The 20,294-nt window shown below is 42.4% G+C and overlaps 1 pseudogene; it reads left to right on the top strand.

Annotated features, from left to right (window-relative positions):
• Window positions 1-785: 785 nt before the first annotated feature.
• Window positions 786-4,708, top strand: LOC100972816 (leucine-rich repeat-containing protein 59-like; annotated as a pseudogene).
• Window positions 4,709-20,294: the final 15,586 nt, after the last annotated feature.

The raw sequence follows: 20,294 nt of genomic DNA on the forward strand, positions 1-20,294 counted from the left end.
AACAGTCATTCAAAAAATATTTGTCTACTATATTCCAGGTGCTGGTATCTGTTTTAAAAAGACAAACATAGGTTCCTCCACCACTAAAACAGTCTTCTAAGTCCTCATGGAGTTCAGATTCTACTTGTAAGTTCTGAGCTTTTTGGATGTCAATATTGATAGGGACAGCAGATAGCCAAGGGTCCCTGGGGAAACCCTGGCTGCCTTCAAGCCTAAAACCAGACTGCTGGTCCCGGATGAAGCCTGCCCTTTCCTGACTGATTCTCCCTGCATAATGCCCACCTACGCCCTGGGAGGACAGGGTGGAGCCTCGCGAAGTTCAGGCTGTTTGCAGGTGGAGGAGCCTGGCCTCCTCAGTTCCTGTGTGGTGACTTGGCATTCAATCTGTGAGGCGGGAAACCTGCTATCAGGACTCTTTCTCACTTTGCTGAGAATTCCTCTTTCCTTTTTTTCTCTTCACCGAATAAACCCTATAATGTGTGTGCCTGCCTAAATTTTCCTGATCGTGTATCGAGAACCTGGTTTTTCTACAATAGTATCACCTTCCCCAGTACCAAACAATTTCCTTCCTGTATAGAGCAGGCACTCTACAGCTATGACTGCCTGTTTCTCCTTTCCCTAGATATCTGTTTGTCTAAAATTACAAGGTGTAGGCACCAGCAGCGACAGAGGGCTCAGGCGTGGTGGGTTGGGTGGGGGCCCGCTGAACTAACCAGCGGCATTTCAGCTCATTTACCCCCGCCCATCAAAACCCTGGAGCCAGGTCCGCTCAGCCGACCGTCACCATGACCAACACAGATAGCGAGGGCGGAAACCTCCGCCACCAGCTGGACGGCAACAAACAAGACCTGAGCCTCAGCAACCTGGATGAAGACCCGGTCAAGGAGCGGGCTGCCCTTCCAAAGACCATCACACTGGATCTGTTTTGTAATAAATGACTATTGTGCCGGGCACGGTGGCTCACGCCTGTAATCCCAATACTTTGAGACGCCGAGGAGGACGGATCACCTGAGGTCAGAAGTTCAAGACCAGCCTGACCAACATGGAGAAACCCTGTCTCTACTAAAATACTAAAAAAATTTGCCAGGCGTGGTGGTGCATGCCTGTAATTCCAGCTACTCGGGGGGCTGAGGCAGGAGAATCGCTCGAACCTGGGAGGCCGAGGTTGCAGTGAGCCGAGATTGTGCATTGCACTCCAGCCTGGGCAACAAGAGTGAAACTCCATCTCAAAAAAATAAATAATGACTATTCTCCCGTCGGATTTCTGTGGCCTCACACACCTGGCGAAGCTAGACCTTAGAAAGAACAAGCCACAGCAGCCACCAGCAGACTTGGGCCGTTTGGTCAACCTCCAGCACCTGGCTCTCCTCAACAACAGGCTGGTCACCTTGTCGTCAGCTTTGCTCAGCTGAAGAACCTGAAGTGGCTGGACCTGAAGGATAACCTCTGGATCCCAGCCTGGCCAAGGTGGCAAGTGACTGCTTGGGTGAGAAGCCAAGGAAACAGCATGCAAACAAAGCATCACAACACATGAAGGCTGTACAGCCAGACCACAAGTGGGAGAGGCAGCAGGGTTGGGAGTAGAACGAGAGGCAGAGGAGAAGTATGAGGCAAAGCAGCAAGCTAAGGAAGCTCAGGAGAGGAAATGCGGAAGCGGGAGAAGGCAGAAGAGAAGGAGTGCCGGAGAAAGGAGTATGATGCCCTCAAAGTAGCCAAGCAGGAGCAGATGATATCTACCAAGGAAACAAATCAGACCCCCAAATCTAAGTCCGAATCCTGCCCCTGCAAGCCACTCCCCCGGCAGCACACTCATTTCTGGGCTGTGCTGAAACTGCTGCTGCTGCTGCTGTTGCTTTTGCTTTGTGCAGCGGGGGTGTTGGTTGCTTGTCGGGTGACACAGCTACAGCAGCTGCCCCTCTGTGTCCGGAATAATGGGTTCCTGGTCTTGCTGACTTCAAGAATGAAGCTGCGGACCCTCGCGGTGTTACAGTTCTTAAAGATGGTGTGTCCGGAGTTTGTGCTTTCAGATGTTCAGATGCGTCCGGAGTTTCTTCCTTCTGGTGGGTTTGTGGTCTCACTGACTTAAGAAGTGAAGCGCACACCTTCACTGTGAGTGTTACAGCTCTTAAAAACAGCGCATCTGGAGTTGTTCGTCCCTCCCAATGCGTTTGTTCGTAGTCTCACTGGTTTCAAGAGTGAAGCTGCAAACCTTCAAGGTGAGTGTTACAGCTCATAAAGGCAGCGTAGACCCAAAGAGTGAGCAGCAGTAAGATTGATTGCAAAAAGAGAAAGAACAAAGCTTCCACAGAAGGGGATCTAACCGGGTTGCTGCTGCTGGCTCGGGCAGCCTGCTTTTATTCCCTTATCTGGCCCCACCCACATCCTGATGATTCGTCCATTTTACAGAGAGCTGATTGGTCCATTTTACAGAGAGCTGATTGGTCCGTTTTGACAGGGTGCTGATTGGTGCATTTACAATCCCTGACCTAGACACAGAGTGCTGATTGGTGTATTTACAATCCTCTAGCTAGACATAAAAGTTCTCCAAGTCCCCACTAGATTAGCTGGACACAGAGCACTGATTGGTGTGTTTACAAACCTTGAGCTAGACACAGAGTGCTGATTGGTGCGTTTACAAACCTTGAGCTAGACACAGAGTGCTGATTGCTGCATTTACAAACCTTGAGCTAGACACAGAGTGCTGATTGGTGCATTTACAATCCTTTAGCTAGACATAAAAGTTCTCCAAGTCCCCACCAGATTAGCTAGATACAGAGTGCTGATTGGTGCATCCACGAACCCCGAGCTAGACACAGAGTGCTGATTGGTGCATATACAATCCTCCAGCTAGACATAAAAGTTCTCCAAGTCCCCACCCAACTCAGGAGCCCAGCTGGCTTCACCTAGTGGATCCCGCGCCAGGGCCATGGGCGGAGCTGCCCACCAGTCACGCACCCACACTCCTCGACCCTTGGCGATGGGACCGGGCACTGTGGAGCAGGCAGCAGTGCCCGTCAGGGAGGCTCAGGCCACTTGGGAGCCCACCGCGTGGGGGCTCGGGCATGGCGGGCTGCAGGTCCTGAGCCCTGCCCCACGGGGAGGTGGCTGAGGCCCGGTAAGAATTCAAGCCGGGCGCGGACAGGCCAGCAGTGCTGGGGGACCCGGTGCCCCCTCCGCAGCTGCTGGCCCGGATGCTAAGCCCCTCATGGCCCAGGGCCAGTGGCGCTGTCAGGCTGCTCCGAGTGTGGGGCCCGCCGAGCCCACGCCCACCCGGAACTGGTGCTGGCCCGCGAGCATGCAGCCCTGGTTGCCACCCGCGCCTCTCCCTCCACACCTCCCTGCACGCAGAGGGAGCCAGCTCCAGCTTCAGCCAGCCCAGAGAGGGGCTCCCACAGTGCAGTGGTGGGCTGAAGGGCTCCTCAAGTGCAGCCAGAGCAGATGCCAAGGCCGAGGAGGCACCGAGAGCAAGTGAGGGCTGCTAGCACATTGTCACCTCTCACCTTTGCACCAGCATGAACACCATCTATGACAATGTGGTCCAGGGTCTGCACCACCATGAGATCCTCCAGACCGACTCTCAGCAGTGAGCTTGTCCCCAGCACCTGCTGCCTCCCAGCCTTGGAGCTTGGATTCCTACGGAATTGGGCTCTGCTGGACACAAACTCTTTTTAGCATCAGACCTACCTGCCATCATCAAATGGCTGCTGATTGGTACTTGAGACCTCCTCTTTGTAGGACTTCTTCGTTCCTTAGTCAGGGTTTCCGGGTGGAATGAGGAGAAATGGGAGGTGGTGGGGGACAGTTACCTGCATGCCTAAAGGAATAGGCTTGGGGGTGGGGAGAAAGAAAACATAGCCATTTCTAGTTATTACACAAAGCTGTGTAAAGGCTCATTTCTACTAAATGGTCAGCTGTCACCAAAAAAAAAAAAAGTGTCATGAGACCTTTATGAAACATGCCAAGAGGGTATGGGAATTATCTAACTATTTTGAAGGAATCTAAGTAATTAAACAAAAAATGCCACTGTCCTAACTAATAGCAGTTAACCAACTCATAATAGGAGTCACCCAGAGAATTTTTTATCATCTAGAAATAATGGCTTGTTTCATTACTGGATGATGATGCCTCTCGAGTCTTTATTATGCACCAGGCACTGTCTGAGAGCTTTCAGTATTCACTCATTTAATCTTCTCAACAACTCTAAGTAGTATGTTATCTCTTTTTCAAAAAAAAAAAAATAGATATGGAAACAGAACGACGAGTTAAATTCCTTGCCCAAGATAACAAACCTGGCAAGGGATGGAGCTGGCATTTGAACTCAGGGAGGCTAGCTTCAAATTCTGTGTTCTCCACTACACATTAATGATGTAGACAGTGAAAATCTTTCCCAATGTGTGATAGACTAAAATCATTGATAGATGATTACTAATGCAAGAAGCCTGTTACACAAGTGGTTGTAATTTCTGTTGGGCTCTTTATATGTAAGGAATAGAGATGTATTCTGTTTATTCAAAGTAGTGTAACATGAGGAAGGATAGCAATATAAGTTAACACATACACAGAACTCAGGGAAAGCAGGAATCACTTAGAATCTGCCTCATAGAGCCAGAAACTAGAAGGCCATTGAGATTTTTAAACTTCCCTAGGGACCTGAGAAGCAGGACTTTATGAATTTTTCTTACTCTAACATTCCACCATTAACATATCTGCTCCTGTCTGACCCCTTCTTTTACTGTTATCAACTAGTTTTCTTTTCATTCTTCTCAGTTAAATCCCTGAGAAGAATCTCATTGAATCAGCACAAAAATACTTAGATGGAGCGTTTTTTCCCAGGCCCACTCCTGAAGAACTAGCATGCCATGGCTGACTGTGCTTGAGTCCAATTCCCTCTCTAGCCAACCAACGAAAGGCTGGAAGGAGGGAAAGGACAAGGTCACTTTGTCCAAAACAGTTGAGCTGATGCAAGATCTGGGCATGGGTAGCTTCCATGGAAAAGTGCCATTTGCGGGGCAGACACCCTTGTACAAGAATCTCATAGCCTGGCGCGGTGGCTTTTGCCTGAATCCCAGCACTTTGGAAGGCCGAGGTGGGCGGATCACCTGAGGTCAGGAGTTCGAGACCAGCCTGACCAACGTGGTGAAACTCCATCTCTACAAAAAATGCAAAAATTAGCTGGGTGTGGTGGCAGGTGCCTGTAATCCCAGCTACTCAGGAGGCTGAGGCAGGAGAATCACTTGAACCTGGGAGATAGAGGTTACAATGAGCAGAGATTGCATCATTGCACTCCATCCGGGGTGACAGAGGGAGACTCCGTCTCAAAAAAATAAAAATAATCTCATGCTGGTCAGGCACGGTGGCTCACGCCTGTAATCTCAGCACTTTGGGAGGCCAAGGCAGGCAGATCACTTGAGGTCAGGAGCTCACGACCAGCCTGGCCAACATGGTGAAACCCCATCTCTAATAAAAATACAAAAAAATAGCCAGTGTGGTGGCAGGCCCTTGTAGTCCCAGCTACTTGGGAGGCTGAGGCACAAGAATCACTTGAACCTGGAAGGTGGCGGTTGCAGTGAGCAGAGATCCTGCCACTGCACTCCAGCCTGGGTGACAGAACAAGACCCTGTCTCAAAAAAAAATAAAAATAAAAAAGAAGAATCTCATGCCTTGTATAAGAATTAAGAATGTGTGGTCATTACCTTCAATATCAGCATAGATTTAGAGACTTTTGTTTATAATAAAATACTTAATATGTTTGGAAGCTTTATAAACTCTCATCTGAATTACTACAATTGCCTGCCAACTGTGTTCTTCTTTCCACCCTAGGTTCCTTATCATCTATTCTCCGTTCATAACACAGCCATAGTGATCCTTCTGAAGTATCTCAGACATCTCAACCCCCACCGCCCCATGACCTCTCCATCATCACACTCCAAGTAAAAGCATCTTGACAATGGCCTACAAAGTGTACATGATCAGCCGGGTGTCGTGGCTCACACCTGTAATCCCAGCACTTTGGAAGGCTGAGGCAGGCAGATCACTGGAGGTCAGGAATTCGAGACCAGCCCAGCCAATACGGTGAAACCCCATCTCTACTAAAAATACAAAAATTAGCAGGGCCGTGGTGGCATATTCCTGTAGTCCTAACTACTCAGGAGGCTGAGGCAGGAGAATCATTTGAACCTGGGAGGCAGAGTTTGCAATGAGCAGAGATCGGCCACTGCACTCCAGCCTGGGTGACGAGACTGTGTCTCAAAAAAAAAAAAAAAAAACGAACAGCGTACACGATGGCATGCCCTCTCACCTCACTGACTGGATTGCCTCCCCATCACTCTGCCCAGGAAATGGGCCTTCTCACAGTTTCTCAAACATACCAAGCACATTCCCACCCCCAGAGCTTAATCTGTCTCCCTCTACCCTGCCATAATATTTAAGAACTTCACACCCGATATCATTTATTAATTTATTATGCTTATTTTCTGCCTCCTTCTGCTAGAATATAAGTTTCACGAGGTCAAGGATTTTGTTTACTAATGTAACCTCTTCAGTAGAACAGCAACGAGCACATAGTATGCACCCAATACAATGTTTGTTGAGTGAATAAATTTGCCATCAATTATGTCAGGCATTATCATTCTATTTCCTAACCTATGAGTTTGGAAAGATTTCTAACATGACCTTGAGCTTTTCAATTCATGCTGGCTGTTAAGTTGATGTGAGTTGGTGGTCTTACTTGACCCAAGAAAAATTCAGTATAGTTGAAAAAAGTACGGCCGGGAGCAGTGGCTCATGCCTGTAATCCCAGCACTTTGGGAGGTTGAGGCAGGTGGATCACCTGAGGCTGGGAGTTTGAGACCAGCCTGCCCAACTTGGAGAAATCCTGTCTCTACTAAAAATACAAAATTAGCCAGGCGTGGCAGCGGGAGCCTGTAATCCCAGCTACTCAGGAGGCTGAGGCAGAAGAATCACTTGAACCCAGAAGGCGGAGGTTGCAGTGAGCCGAGATCGTGCCATTGCACTCCAGCCTGGGCAAAAGGAGTGAAACTCCGTCTCAAAAAAATAAAAAAAAGTTAAGCTCAACAAGAATCACTTTAGCATTGGATAGCAGTTAACAGCAAAACAAGTTTGTTTGTTCGTTTTTGGAAATCTTGCTAAACTAATGCAGACTCTGCTGTCAGTGTGCTTAATGATAGCAGTCTTTCTGTTTTTATAAACAGTTGTGGAATGGAATATCTGCTAAATGTGAGGGCTGGCATGTCTCTACCTCAATAAAGTTCTGGCTTTTTTGACATCTATTGTGACCACTCAGGGGCCTTTTTAATTTATGTTTGGAGTCTCAGCTGCATGTTTAGTTTGGGTTGCCAGAAGTCTGACTGCCAAATAAGCAGTGTTGCTATATTTAGAAATGAAATAGTAGTCTACAAAATAGAATATCTGGTGTTGCTACCTTACTTGGCTCTATGTTACTGGGATTAACTTGGGATTTTTAAAAGTTAGTAATATGTATATGAAATAACTATTTTGAATATCTTAGTAAAGATGAAAAGTTATGTCTAGCAAGATTTACTGTCCAGGTAAATACAATCTTTATAGTGTTCTTAAATCTATTTCCCTGTTAATCTATCCTAATGACTATAAGGAGTCAAAATAACTGTTAGCATCCTATTCATTTTTCAGAATATTCTTGTCACAATCTTGGAATTTCTATTACTTTGGAAACTATAAATATAATAAATATTACAATAACTTTTATGTCAAAATCTTTCATTTATTTGTGCCTCTAACTTTTGGGCAGTCTTCATGAAACTCCCTATTTGAGTTAGTTTGTAGATGCTAATTTCAGGTATGGAATGCTATGAAACATGTTATTGATAAATGATGGCACTTCTCCATAACTCAAAGTAGGAAATCCAATAAGTTGTCCAACAAAATTTAGATGCCATCCTACAAGAAACTCAAAGAGCCTAGTGAATTATATTTGTCAGCAATACTCATCTGATCCTCATAGTTCCATAAAAGAATGCTTCTTTCATTAAAATATTATTTTGTATAGCTGTGCCTCATAAAATAATAATATTTCATCTCAGAATGAGGTGCTTTTAAATTAAGAACAAAACAATCTCTCCTTCAAGTTACAAAGTACTTGGCAAACCTTCTGGATAAAAGACATCGTGCTAATATAGAACATTACTATCTCACTATGTTATTTTACAATGTCCTAAGTAAATTTTTGTGATACGAGGAAAATATAAAACAAAAAAGGCTCACCATGTACAAAGAGGACAACTGGACATCTTATACTTTTATATCAGAGAATCAGCTATTCAGATTGGTTTGAAAAGCTAAAATTTAGCTTATACCTAAATCTCCCATGAGTTCATCCTTATTTACTAAACATCATATGAAAGGTTAAGTATTTTAAGCATGAGTCATAGGGACAATTTTCTAGGGCATTTCAAACAAAATCTATGAAAAATTAACAAGCTATCACGGAGGGTGTCTCAGGGATCCTACTCTGCCCCTCCCTGTCTCTGGAAAGGGAGGGAGGGAGAGAAGACAGGCAGGCCCAACAAAAAAGTTAACAAATTTGGTCCAGTTACATGGCATATTAAATCCACATTTTTTTATTTTTTGTTATTGTTGTTTTTGTAGTTTTCTTCTTATTCTTTTTGTTTTGTTTCTTTTTTCTTCTTTTTTTTCATTTTTGTTAAAATTCACATTTTTATCTTGACTTCTACCCCAAATAGAGTCTGCCTTCTGTGTCATGGATTTCACATTTGCAGATTCAACCAACCATGGACCAAAAATACTCAGAAAAAAATAAATAAATAACTCAGAGGTTAAAAGTGTGTTTAACAAGATAAAATAGAAAAGAAAAAATAACAATATAACAACAAAAAATACAAATTTTTAAGTACAGTATAACAACTATTTGTATAGCATTTTACACTGTATTTGATATTATAAGTAATCTAGAGATGAGTTAAAGTATATTGGAAGGATGTAACTGGGTTATATGCAAATACTACGCCATTTTATATAAGGAACTTGAGTTCTGGGGATTTTGGTATCTGCCAGTGGCAGGATTGCGGATAGGTCCTGGAACCAATGCCCTGCAGACACAGAGAGACAACTGTACCTATAAAATGACAGTTATGAAATTTTAAATAAATAAACTCACCAGGACAGCAGAGAAAGAGAGAGCCAACATAAAAGCAAAGGAGGAAAAGCATAAAAGAAAAGGACAGGCTGGGCGCGGTGGCTCCTGCACTTTGGGAGGCCGAGGCGGGCGGATCACAAGGTCAAGAGATCAAGACCATCCTGGCCAACATGGTAAAACACTGTCTCTACTAAAAATACAAAAACTAGCCGGGCGTGGTGGTGGGTGCCTGTAGTCCCAGCTACTCAGGAGGCTGAGGCAGGAGAATCACTTGAACCTAGGAGGCAGAGGTTGCAGTGAGCCGAGATCACACCACTGCACTCCAGCCTGGCAACAGAGTGAGACTCCGTCAAAAAAAAAAAGAAAAGAAAGAAATAATCTGGTATAATGGTGACTAGAAATTCAAAATGGCAATTGTTCAAAATTCCTAGAAAACAACCAGTCCAAACTGGATTAAGAAGATAAAAGAAAGGGTATCCCCCCAGAGAAAGAAAGCAAAAATGAGTATCTGATGTTTGAGGCTATTCAGAAAAGATTTTTCAGTCGTAGGTAGTTTCAGGATAAAATAGTGGTTGGATCCTAAGAAACAACAGAAACAAAACACTAACACTGAACAATACTAAATAGAATATACAACTAGTTGAACAAGTAATGTAAGCCACTATGTGGCTTAGCTGAAAATAATGAGCTGTCACATAATAACATAAACACAATTATTTATCAAATGAAAACATACCCTTTTTAGGCAATGTATGAGACATGGAGAAGCATGTATCTGAATGTGTGTGTGAGAGAGAGAGTCCGAGAAAAAGAACAAAGTCCTCATCTTCCTTAGTAGAAAACCAATTAATAATGTCTACAATTGAAAAATGGCCAGGCATGGTGGCTCACGCCTGTAACCCCAGCACTTTGGGAGGCTGAGGCAGGTGGATCACATGAGGTCAGGAGTTCTAGACCAGCCTGGCCAACATGGTGAAACCCCATCTCTACTAAAAAATGCAAAAAAAAAAAAAAAAAAAAATTAGCCAGGCATGGTGGTGAGCACCTGTAATCCCAGCTACTCAGGAGGCTGAGGCAGGAGAATTGCTTGAACCTGGGAGGCAAAGGTTGCAGTGAGCAGAGATTGCACACTGCACTCCAGCCTGGGTGACAGAGTGAGACTTCATCACAAAAATAAATAATAAATAAATAAATAAAATTTAAAAATAAGCAAGGTGTGGTGGCAGGCCCTGTAATCCCAGCTACTCAGGAGGCTGAGTCAGGAGAATCTCTTGAATCCGGAGGCAGAGGTTGCAGTGAGCCAAGATTGTGCCACTGAACTCAAGCCTGGGCAACAAGAGCAAAACTAAACTCCACCTCAAAAAAAAAAAAAAGAAAAATAATTTTTTAAAAAACGTTAGTAAACATGTTATCTACGAACATAAAGGTAAATAAAAAAGCAAAAAACAAGAACAAAACAGCTAAAAATTGAAAAAGATTGTAATGGTTTTTTTTTTTTTAGACTGAGTCTTGCTCTGTGGCCCAGACTGGAGTGTAGCGGGGCAGTCTTGACTCACTGCAACCTCCACCTCCTAGGTTCAAGTGATTCTCTTGTCTCAGCCACCTGAGTAGCTGGGACTGCAGGCACACGCCATCACACCTGGCCAATTTTTTATATTTTTGGTAGAGATAAGGTTTCACCATGTTGCCCAGGCTGGTCTCGAACTCCTGAGCTCAGACAATCCCCCTGGCCTTGGCCTCCCAAAGTGCTAGGATTACAGGTGTGAGCCACCACACCCGGCTGTAATGGTTTTCAAGAAAGCAAAAATCAAAAGGGACAGGGCACTCCTTTTTTATGTCTAGTAATACTATTTTAAATGTTTTCATTGATTAAAATAAATTTAAAATTAAAAAACAGCTAAATGAAAAAAAGACAGCTAAATGAAAAAAATTATACACTGTTGGTGGGAGTGTAAATTAGTTCAACCATTGTGGAAGACAGTGTGATGATTCCTCAAAGATCTAAAAATAGAAATACCATTGGACCCAGCAATCCCATTACTGGATATACACTCAAAGGAATATAAATCATTCTATTATAAAGACACATACATGTGTATATTCATTGCAGCACTATTCACAATAGCAAAGAAGACATTAATTCAACATAAATGCCCATCAAAGATAGACTGGGTAGAGAAAATGTGGTACATATACAACATGGAACACTATGCAGCTGTATAAAAGAATGAGATCATGTCCTTTGCAGGGACATGGGTGGAGCTAGAGGCCATTATCCTTAGCAAACTAACGCAGGAACAGAAAACCAAATACCACATAGTTGTATCTCTCACTTGTAAGTGGGAGTTAAATGATGAGAACACATGGAAACATAGAGGGGAACAACACAAACTGGGGCCTATTAGAGGGTGGAGGGTAGGAGGAGCGAGAGGATCAGGAAAAATAACTAATGGGTACAAGGCTTAATAACTGGGTGATGAAATAATCTGTACAACAAACTCCCATGACACAAGTTTACCTATGTAACAAACCTGCATATGTACCTCTGAATGTAAAATAAAAATTAATTTAAAAAAAAGAAAAAAGTAACATAAAAAAATGCATACATATATCTTATGCATCAATTGAGACGGTCATACAATTTTTCATCTGTTGATGTGGTGTATTATTTTGATGGATTTAAAATTTTTAAACTAAATTTAAATTCCTAGAATAAACTCACTTGGACATGATCTATTACTTTTTATATATCACTGAATTTAATTCTGTAATACTTCGGATTCCATTGATTAGAAGGAAAAAAATACTCTGTTAAGAATTTTTGCATCTTTGTTTATGAGAAATATTAGAATTTTGTTTTCTTGTCTTTTTTTTTTTTTTTTTTTTAAGGTCTTCATTAGAGTAATGCTGGTCCCATAAAGTGAGTTGGGACATGATCTCTCCTTTTTTATTTTCCGGAAGAGTTTGTGGAGAATTAGTATTTTTTCTTTAAATCAAATGTTTGGTAGGTTTCGCCAAACTGTCTGAGCCTGGAGTTTTCTTTGTTGGTTTTTCGTTTGTTTGTTTATTATTCTTTATTTTAGAGACAGGATTGTCCTCTGTCACCTAGACTGGAGTACAGTGGCGCAATCATAGCTCGCTGCAACCTCAAGCTCGTGGGCTGAAGCAATACTCCTGCCTCAGCCTCTGGAGTTGCTGGGATTACAGGCATGAGCCGCCACACCCAGCAACCTGGGGTTTCTTTGCAGAAAAATTTTTCACTGTGACTTTTATGGATTTTATTAGGCTATTCAGATTTTCTGTCTCTTCTTGAGTAAACTCTGGTAGTTTGTGACTTCAAAGGAATTTGCAAAGCTCATCTGTTTTCAAATATATTGAAAAAAATTCATAATATATTTATTTTTTTTAAGTATTTGTAGGAAATGTAATGATGTCCCCGATTTTATTCCTAATATTGGTATGTTATCTTTCTCTCTCTCTCTCTCTGTCTCTCTCTTTTCTGTCAGTCTGGCTACAAGTTTATCAGTTGTATTCATCTTTGCAAAGAAGTAGTGTTGCATTCCATTTTTTTTTTCTGCTTTCTATCTTATTGATTTCATCTCTTATTTTTATTACTTTCTTCTTTATGCCTACTTTAGCCTTAATTTGCCCCTTTTTTTCTAGTATGTTAAGATTGAAGCTTGGATCATTAATGTGAGATCTTTCTTCTTTTTGAATATATGCATTTAATGTTAGAACTTTCCAACCAAGTGCTGTTTGGGTCACATTAACAAATCCTAATAGGTTTTGTTTTCATTTGGTTTCATTCAAAATATTTTATAATTTTAACTATGGTATCTTCTTTGACTCATATTTTATTAAAAGCATAGTGTTTAGTTTTTTAATATTTGGAGATTTTTAATATATCTTTCTGTAATTAATTTCTATTTCTGTTTTCTTTTGGCCAGAGAACATACATTGTATTATTTTATCTCAATTCAGTTAAGTTTAATGAGATTTGTATGGCCTGGAATATAGTCTATCTTGGTGAATGTTACATTTGCACTTGAAAAGAATATGTACTCTGCTGCTGTTACATGGAGTTTTCTATAAATAAACAGATCATGTTGGTTGTCTTCTATGTCCTTTCTAATTTTCTCTCTATGTGTTCTATTAGTTACTAAAAAAAAAAACAGAGTTGATATATACAACTACAATTGTAGATTTATATATTTCTCCTTTCAGTTCTCTAAGTGTTTTACTTCAGGTATTTAGGAGCTCTGTTTTTAGTGCATATACACTTAGGATTGCTAGGTCTTCTTCAACTGATCCCTTTATTGTAATGTAATGTTCTTCATTATCCCTGGTAATATTTTTTATCATAATGTCAACTCTGATTTTAATAGAACCACCCTGCTTTTTTTTGTTGTTTGCATGGTATATTGTTTTCTGTTCTTTTACTTTGAACAAACGTATGTCATTATAATTTTTTCTTTTTTTGAGACGGAGTCTCGCTCTGTTGCCCAGGCTGGAGTGCAGTGGCGCGATCTCGGCTCACTGCAAGCTCCGCCTCCCGGGTTCACACCATTCTCCTGCCTCAGCCTCCCAAGTAGCAGGAACTACAGGCGCCAGCCACCACGCCCGGCTAATTTTTTGTATTTTGTTTAGTAGAGACAGGGTTTCACTGTGTCAGCCAAGATGGTCTCGGTCTCCTGACTTCGTGATCCACCCGCCTCAGCCTCCCAAAGTGCTGGGATTACAGGCGTGAGTCACCGTGCCCGGCCGTCATTATAATTAATCCTCAAAACAATTCAATACACTAGGTACAGTTATTATCCCCAATTTACATGTAGGAAAACTGATACAGAGCATTCAATACTGCCCCTTGCTGCCTCTCCATTCAGCCTGTTTCCAGAGCTTTTAGTGTTCTCCTGATGCTACTTCTCAAATATGTTCAGATTTTAATATTTTTAGTGTCTTTTTTATTCATTTACCATCTAATGTAAATTAAATACTCAAAATAATGTGTGTTTTTTCCTGTCACCGTTATGGGACCACAGTAAGGCTATTAGCATTTTGCATGAGGGAAGTTTAAATACAGATTGAAACACTTTTAATTTCCTTGGATAGGTACTGGAGAAAAAATAAATTCTTACCACATTTCTATGGACACCAATATTAAACCCCAGTTCTTTTTTGATTCCCAGTTGACTAATTTCAGCTTAAGTAAACTAGTAATTTAGTCGTTAACAGATAAGAGGCTTGAGGCCAGCTCTATACTAGAAGTTTTTACATTTTCTTTTTTTTTTTTTTTTTTTTTTTTGAGACAGAGTCCTGTTCTGTCACAAGGGCTGGAGTGCAGTGGCGTGATCTCAGCTCACTGCAAACTCTGCCTCCCGGGTTCAAGCAGTTCTCTGCCTCAGCTTCCCAAGTAGCTGAGATTACAGGCGCCCGCCACCATCCCCAGCTAATTTTTGTATTTTCAGTAGAGATGGGGTTTCACCATTTTGGCCAAGCTGCTCTTGAACTCTTGACCTCGTGATCCATCTGCCTCAGCCTCCCGAAGTGCTGGGATTACAGGCGTGAGCCACCGCGCCTGGCCCTACGTTTTCTTTTTTTCTTTTTCTTTTTTTTTTTTTTTTTCAGACGTAGTCTTTGTCTGTCACCCAGGCTGGAGTGTAATGGCAATCTCTGCTCGCTGCAACCTCCACGTCCTGAGTTCAAGTGTTTCTCCTGCCTCAGCCTCCCAAGTAGCTGGGATTACAGGCACCTGCCACCACGCCCAGCTAATTTTTGTATTTTTGGTAGAGACAGGGTTTCACCACGTTGGCCAGGCTGGTCTTGAACTTGTGACCTCAGGTGATCCAGCCACCTTGGCCTCCCAAAGTGCTGGGATTACAGGCGTGAGCCACCACGCCTGGCCAAGTTTTTACATTTTCTATAAGGAAGTTAGACACAACATCCCACCAATAAAACCAACTGGATCTCAGTTACAAGGAAAAAACAAATAGCTCAGCGCATTCTGAGCTATGTGAGACATGCAAACTTTATCCAGTTCAGAAAGACAGGAATATGGGACTTCACTCTCCCTATCCTCCCACACCAGCACCCATGCCCAAGGGCAATTTCTGAAAGGGATTTTGTTTCTGACCAAACTGCCTCACCCATTATCTTCAGGTACCTGGGATTTGTGATACAAAGAACAATGCATAGCCAATCAATAGCTTAAGCTATTTTAATATAAATTCTCGTAAAACAACTTAGAAATCACCTCTTCTTTTTTCATTTAAAAACTCATTTGTGAGTGGGGCGAGGTGGCTCACTCCTGTAATCCTAGCACTTTGGGAGGCCGAGGCGGATGGATCACCTGGGGTCAGGAGTTTGAGACCAGCCTCACCAACATGATGAAACCCCATCCCTACTATAAATACAAAATTAGGTGGGCACAGTGGCATGTGCCTGTAATCCCAGCTACTTGGGAGGCTGAGTCAGGAGAATCACTAGAACCCGGGAGGCAGAGGTTGTAGTGAGCTGAGATCGCATCATTGCACTCCAGCCTGGGCAACAAGAGTGAAACTCCGTCTCAAAATAAAAATAAAAATAAATAAAAACTCATCTGTGGCCCAGAGGCACAGTGGCTCAGGATTATCATCCCAGCACTTTGGGAGGCTGAGGCAGGAGGATCACTAGAGCCCAGGAGTTCAAGACCACACTGGGCAACACAGCGAGACCCTGTCTCAAAAAGAAAAAAAATTAACTTTTGATTATTAAAAACAAGGGCCAGGTGAAGTGGCTCACGCCTGTAATCCCAGCACTTTGGGAGGCTAAGGTGGGTGGATCACGAGATCAGGAGTTCGGGACCAGCCTGGCCAACATAGTGAAACCCCGTCTCTACTAAAAATACAAAAAAATTAGCCAGGTCTGATGGTGGGCACCTGTAATCCCAGCTACTTGGGAGGCTGAGGCAGGAGAATCCCTTGAATCCGGGAGGTAAAGGTTGCAGTGAGCCAAGATCACGCCACTGTACTCCAGCCCTGGGGACAGTGGGAGACTCCATCTAAAAAAAAAAGTAAAAGTTAAAAAATTAAAACTCACTTGTAACTTCTGCTAATTGGAGCATATCTTCAGGGCACCTTGAGTCTATACTCCCAGGTTGCAGACCTCAAACTTGGCAGAAATATATATATATACATATACATACATACATTTTTTTTTTTTTTTTGGTAGAGACGAGGGTCTCCCCATGTTGCCCAGACTGGTCTCAAACTCCTAGACTCAAGCGCCCCTCAGCCTCCCAAAGTACTGGGATTACAGCCATGAGCCACCACACAAACGATCTTCTTGTTTGCCTCAGTTTTTTTGTTCAGGTTGACAGTTATTAGTTCATGTCACAGAAGAGAGTAAACCTGTAAGTTGTGCTCCCTGGAATATACCACACTGCCCCTCATACTCAATAGAGCCTCCTCATTCTGCAGCAGCTCCTTAGAGCTTGGGCTATGGGTCTGTCACCAGACATAGCCTCTGTTCCTAACAGACTGAAAATTCTGGCACTGGCCAAAGAACAAGAGGCTTAGGAGCCATTTTATAGCACCCCCTTCATCAAAGCAGAGAAGGGAAGAAAGCAGAGAAGGGAAGAAATTCTTTGCCACTAGATCAGGCTCCAAGCACATTGTTGCAGGCTTCTCTGAATGAGTTACTCAAGGAATTCTGTAGGCTTTACCCTGAGCAAAAGTTTCCAACAAAACAGTTCAGAGGTCCTGAACCTCTACCCATTTCATCGTACTGCTTCTCCACCTTAATATGGAGAAAACAACCTTATTCAAAAGTCAAAATGCTTGACCTCATTAAGGAATGCTGCTCACCTGGAGCATTCCCCTCATTCTCACCCTCATCATTTAGAGACCATTGATATTTTAAATGCCTAACAAGTGGTTGCTTAGTCCACACTACACCAAATATTGGTTTGACTGATTTTCTTTCATACTGTTATTTTGTCATCTTGTAGATATATTTCTACTTTCTAAAAATATAGTTTGGACCGGGCGTGGTGGCTCACACCCGTAATCCACCACTTTGGGAGTCCAAGGCGGGCGGATCACTTGAGGTCAGGAGTTCGAGACCAGCCTGGCCAACATGGTGACACCCCATCTCTAATAAAAATACAAAATTTAGCCAGTCGTGGTGGCACATGCCTGTAGTCCCAGCTACTCGGGAGGCTGAGGCTGGAGAATTGCTTGAACCCAGGAGGCAGAGGTTGCAGTGAGCCAAGATTGCACCACTGCACTCCAGCCTGGGCAACAAAACCAGACCCTGTCTCAAAAAATAATAAATTAAATTAAAATATAGTCTGGCAATCCAATAATGCAGGTATTTTTCTATCTGGAATTTAGGTTTTTAAATTCAAATCAGGCCGGGCATGGTGGCTTACGCCTGTAATCCCAGAACTTTGGGAGGCCGAGGCAGGCAGATTACTTGAAGTCAGGAGTCCAAGACCAGCATGGCCAACGTGGTGAAACCCCGTCTCTCCTAAAAATACAAAAAATTAGCCAGACATGGTAGTGGGTGCCTGTAATCCCAGTTACTCAGGAGGCTGAGGCAGGAGAATCACTTGAAGCCAAGAGGCACAGGTTGCAGTGAGCCGAGATTGCACCACTGCACTCGAGCCTGGGCTACAAAGTGAGACTCCATTTCAAATAAATTAATTAATTAATTAATTAAAATAAATTCAAATCAGATTTAACTAATACTTTCACATATTTACCATCTACAAGGCACTAGGTTGGAAACCTTTATTTAATGTCATAGTAGCACAAGGTCAAGCTATTATTTTCACAATTCTTTCTCCAGTGATTATAATTTCATTTATTTTTATTTTTATTTATTTATTTATTTATTTATTTATTTTTAGACAGAGTTTCCCTCTTGTTACCCAGGCTGGAGTGCAATGGCACTATCTCAGCTCACTGCAGCCTCCACCTCTGGGGTTCAAGCGATTCTCCTGCCTCAGCCTCCCGAGTAGCTGGGATTACAGGCATGTGCTCCCACGCCTGGCTAATTTTGTATTTTTAGTATAGACGGGGTCTCTCCATGTTAGTCAGGCTGGTCTCGAATTCCCGACCTCAGGTGATCCACCCACCTCGGCCTCCCAAAGTGCTGGAATTGCAGGCATAAGCCATCGGGCCCGGCTAGCCTTTCATTTTATAAAGTGACCATATATATTAGCGTTGGAAACAAATGCTGCGCCTATAATTTTCTAGATTTTTTTCACTTCAGTTTCTACAACTATGACATTGTTACCGTGTTTATATATACCTTCCTTCAGAACAAAGGGTAAACAGTAATTCTGCACTTATGTTAAAAAAGAACTGAGCTGAAAGCCTGAAGATCTCGGTCCTAGGACCCAACTAAGGTTGGAGGACTGTGTGAAAGTTACCCAAACATTCTCGGTCTTGGTTTCATCGCCTATGACATTAAAAGATTAGACTGGGTTCTCGCTAGGGACCTCTCTAATTCTAGGAGTCTGAAAAGCCTTCAGAGAGAGAATGTACTTTGGAAACAACTAACCAGGTATATGTTTTTTGAAGTGTTAATGATTGCTAGGTTGTGACACTGAAATCAGTAAAACACGAATCAAATATTTACACATACCTTCCATGCAGTGTATTTTCCATCATGGGAAGGTATTGGGCAATGGAAAATTTCTCAAATACTTTTACTGGAAGAGACAAATTAGGCTCAGTTTTTTGTTACCATTATGTAAAGTTTGTAATAATGCTATGTGAAACCCTTTGTTTATTCATAGATGAAAATACCATGTCAAGAATTATTCAGCAAGTTGCTCTCAGACTAAGATGCTTATGACTTGCTTTAGAGTGTTTTCCTTTACATAAGATTTTACCTGAAAGACCAAGTCTATTGTTGTATTATTAACAATTATAATTCGAAATGTCAACAATGTTTCCATTAATTATAGGCATTGTTCCTTAAAGCTGGCCTAAAATGGAAGTCAGAAATCAGGGTTTGACGGTAAAATGTCAAACCATTTTGGTTCTCTCAAAAGATTTTTTTTATGCCGTTTAACTGAATACTCCAATTCTGTCTATGAACTAGGAGAGACCATATTAATGGTTTTCCATTCATTAATACAAAAAGCTTTGGAAAATACGCCACAAGCTTACATGTCTACTGAAGTATATTATAAATTAATTATTGTACTTTCTTGAATTTTAAATTTTCTGTTTAAATTTTCAATCTGTTCATTATAGGATCTCACTATGTTGACTAAGTTGGTCTTGAACTCCTGCCCTCAAGCAATCCTCCAACCTCCGCCTCCCAAAATGCTAGAATTAAAGGTGTGAGCCACCATACCCACCCCCGCCGCCCCCAGCAAATCTATTCATTCTTTCAGGATGAAGTCTATATGTATATTGCCCATGTTTTGAAGTAGACCTTCCTTTCACTTATTCAGTAGTAATCTTTTTTAAGCTTTACTGGAGGCCTAGGCAGGCAGATCACTGGAGGTCAGGAGTTCGAGAACAGCCTGACCAACATGATGAAACCCTGTCTCTACTAAAAATACAAAAATTAGCCAGGCGTGGTTGTGGATTCCTGTAATTCCAGCTACTCAGGAGGCTGAGGCAGGAGAATCGCTTGAACCCAGGAGGTGCATCATGCCATTACACTCCAGCCTGGGTGACAAGAGCAAAACTCCATCTCAAAAAATAAAAATAAATTTAAAAAAGAAGCTTTTCTGATCACCTAATAGTGCTAAAGTTTCCTAGGAATTTGATGACCAACTTCACGTGCTCCATGTCCACACCCTTCATTGTGCAACAAACTTTGCTCATATCTCCTTCTGGGCCTTTTCCACATCAAAATCCTAGTCTTTCAAATCTGCCTTAAATGGAAGATTTCATTCCCTTTTTTTTTTTTTTTTTTTTTTGTATTTTTAGTAGAGACGGAGTTTCAACATGCTGGCCAGCCTGGTCTCGAACTCCTGACCTCGTGATTCACCTGCCTCAGCCTCCCAAAGTCCTGGGATTACAGGCATGAGCCACCACACCTGGCCCCATTCCCTAGCTTTTATTACCCTTCTACTTCTGACCTTCATTCACTTATTTTTAGCTTTATTGTCTTCCTTGAGTGTGATGCCCAAAAACAC

This window comes from Pan paniscus, chromosome 5 (assembly GCF_029289425.2).
Source record: "Pan paniscus chromosome 5, NHGRI_mPanPan1-v2.0_pri, whole genome shotgun sequence".
Taxonomy (NCBI): domain Eukaryota; kingdom Metazoa; phylum Chordata; class Mammalia; order Primates; family Hominidae; genus Pan; species Pan paniscus.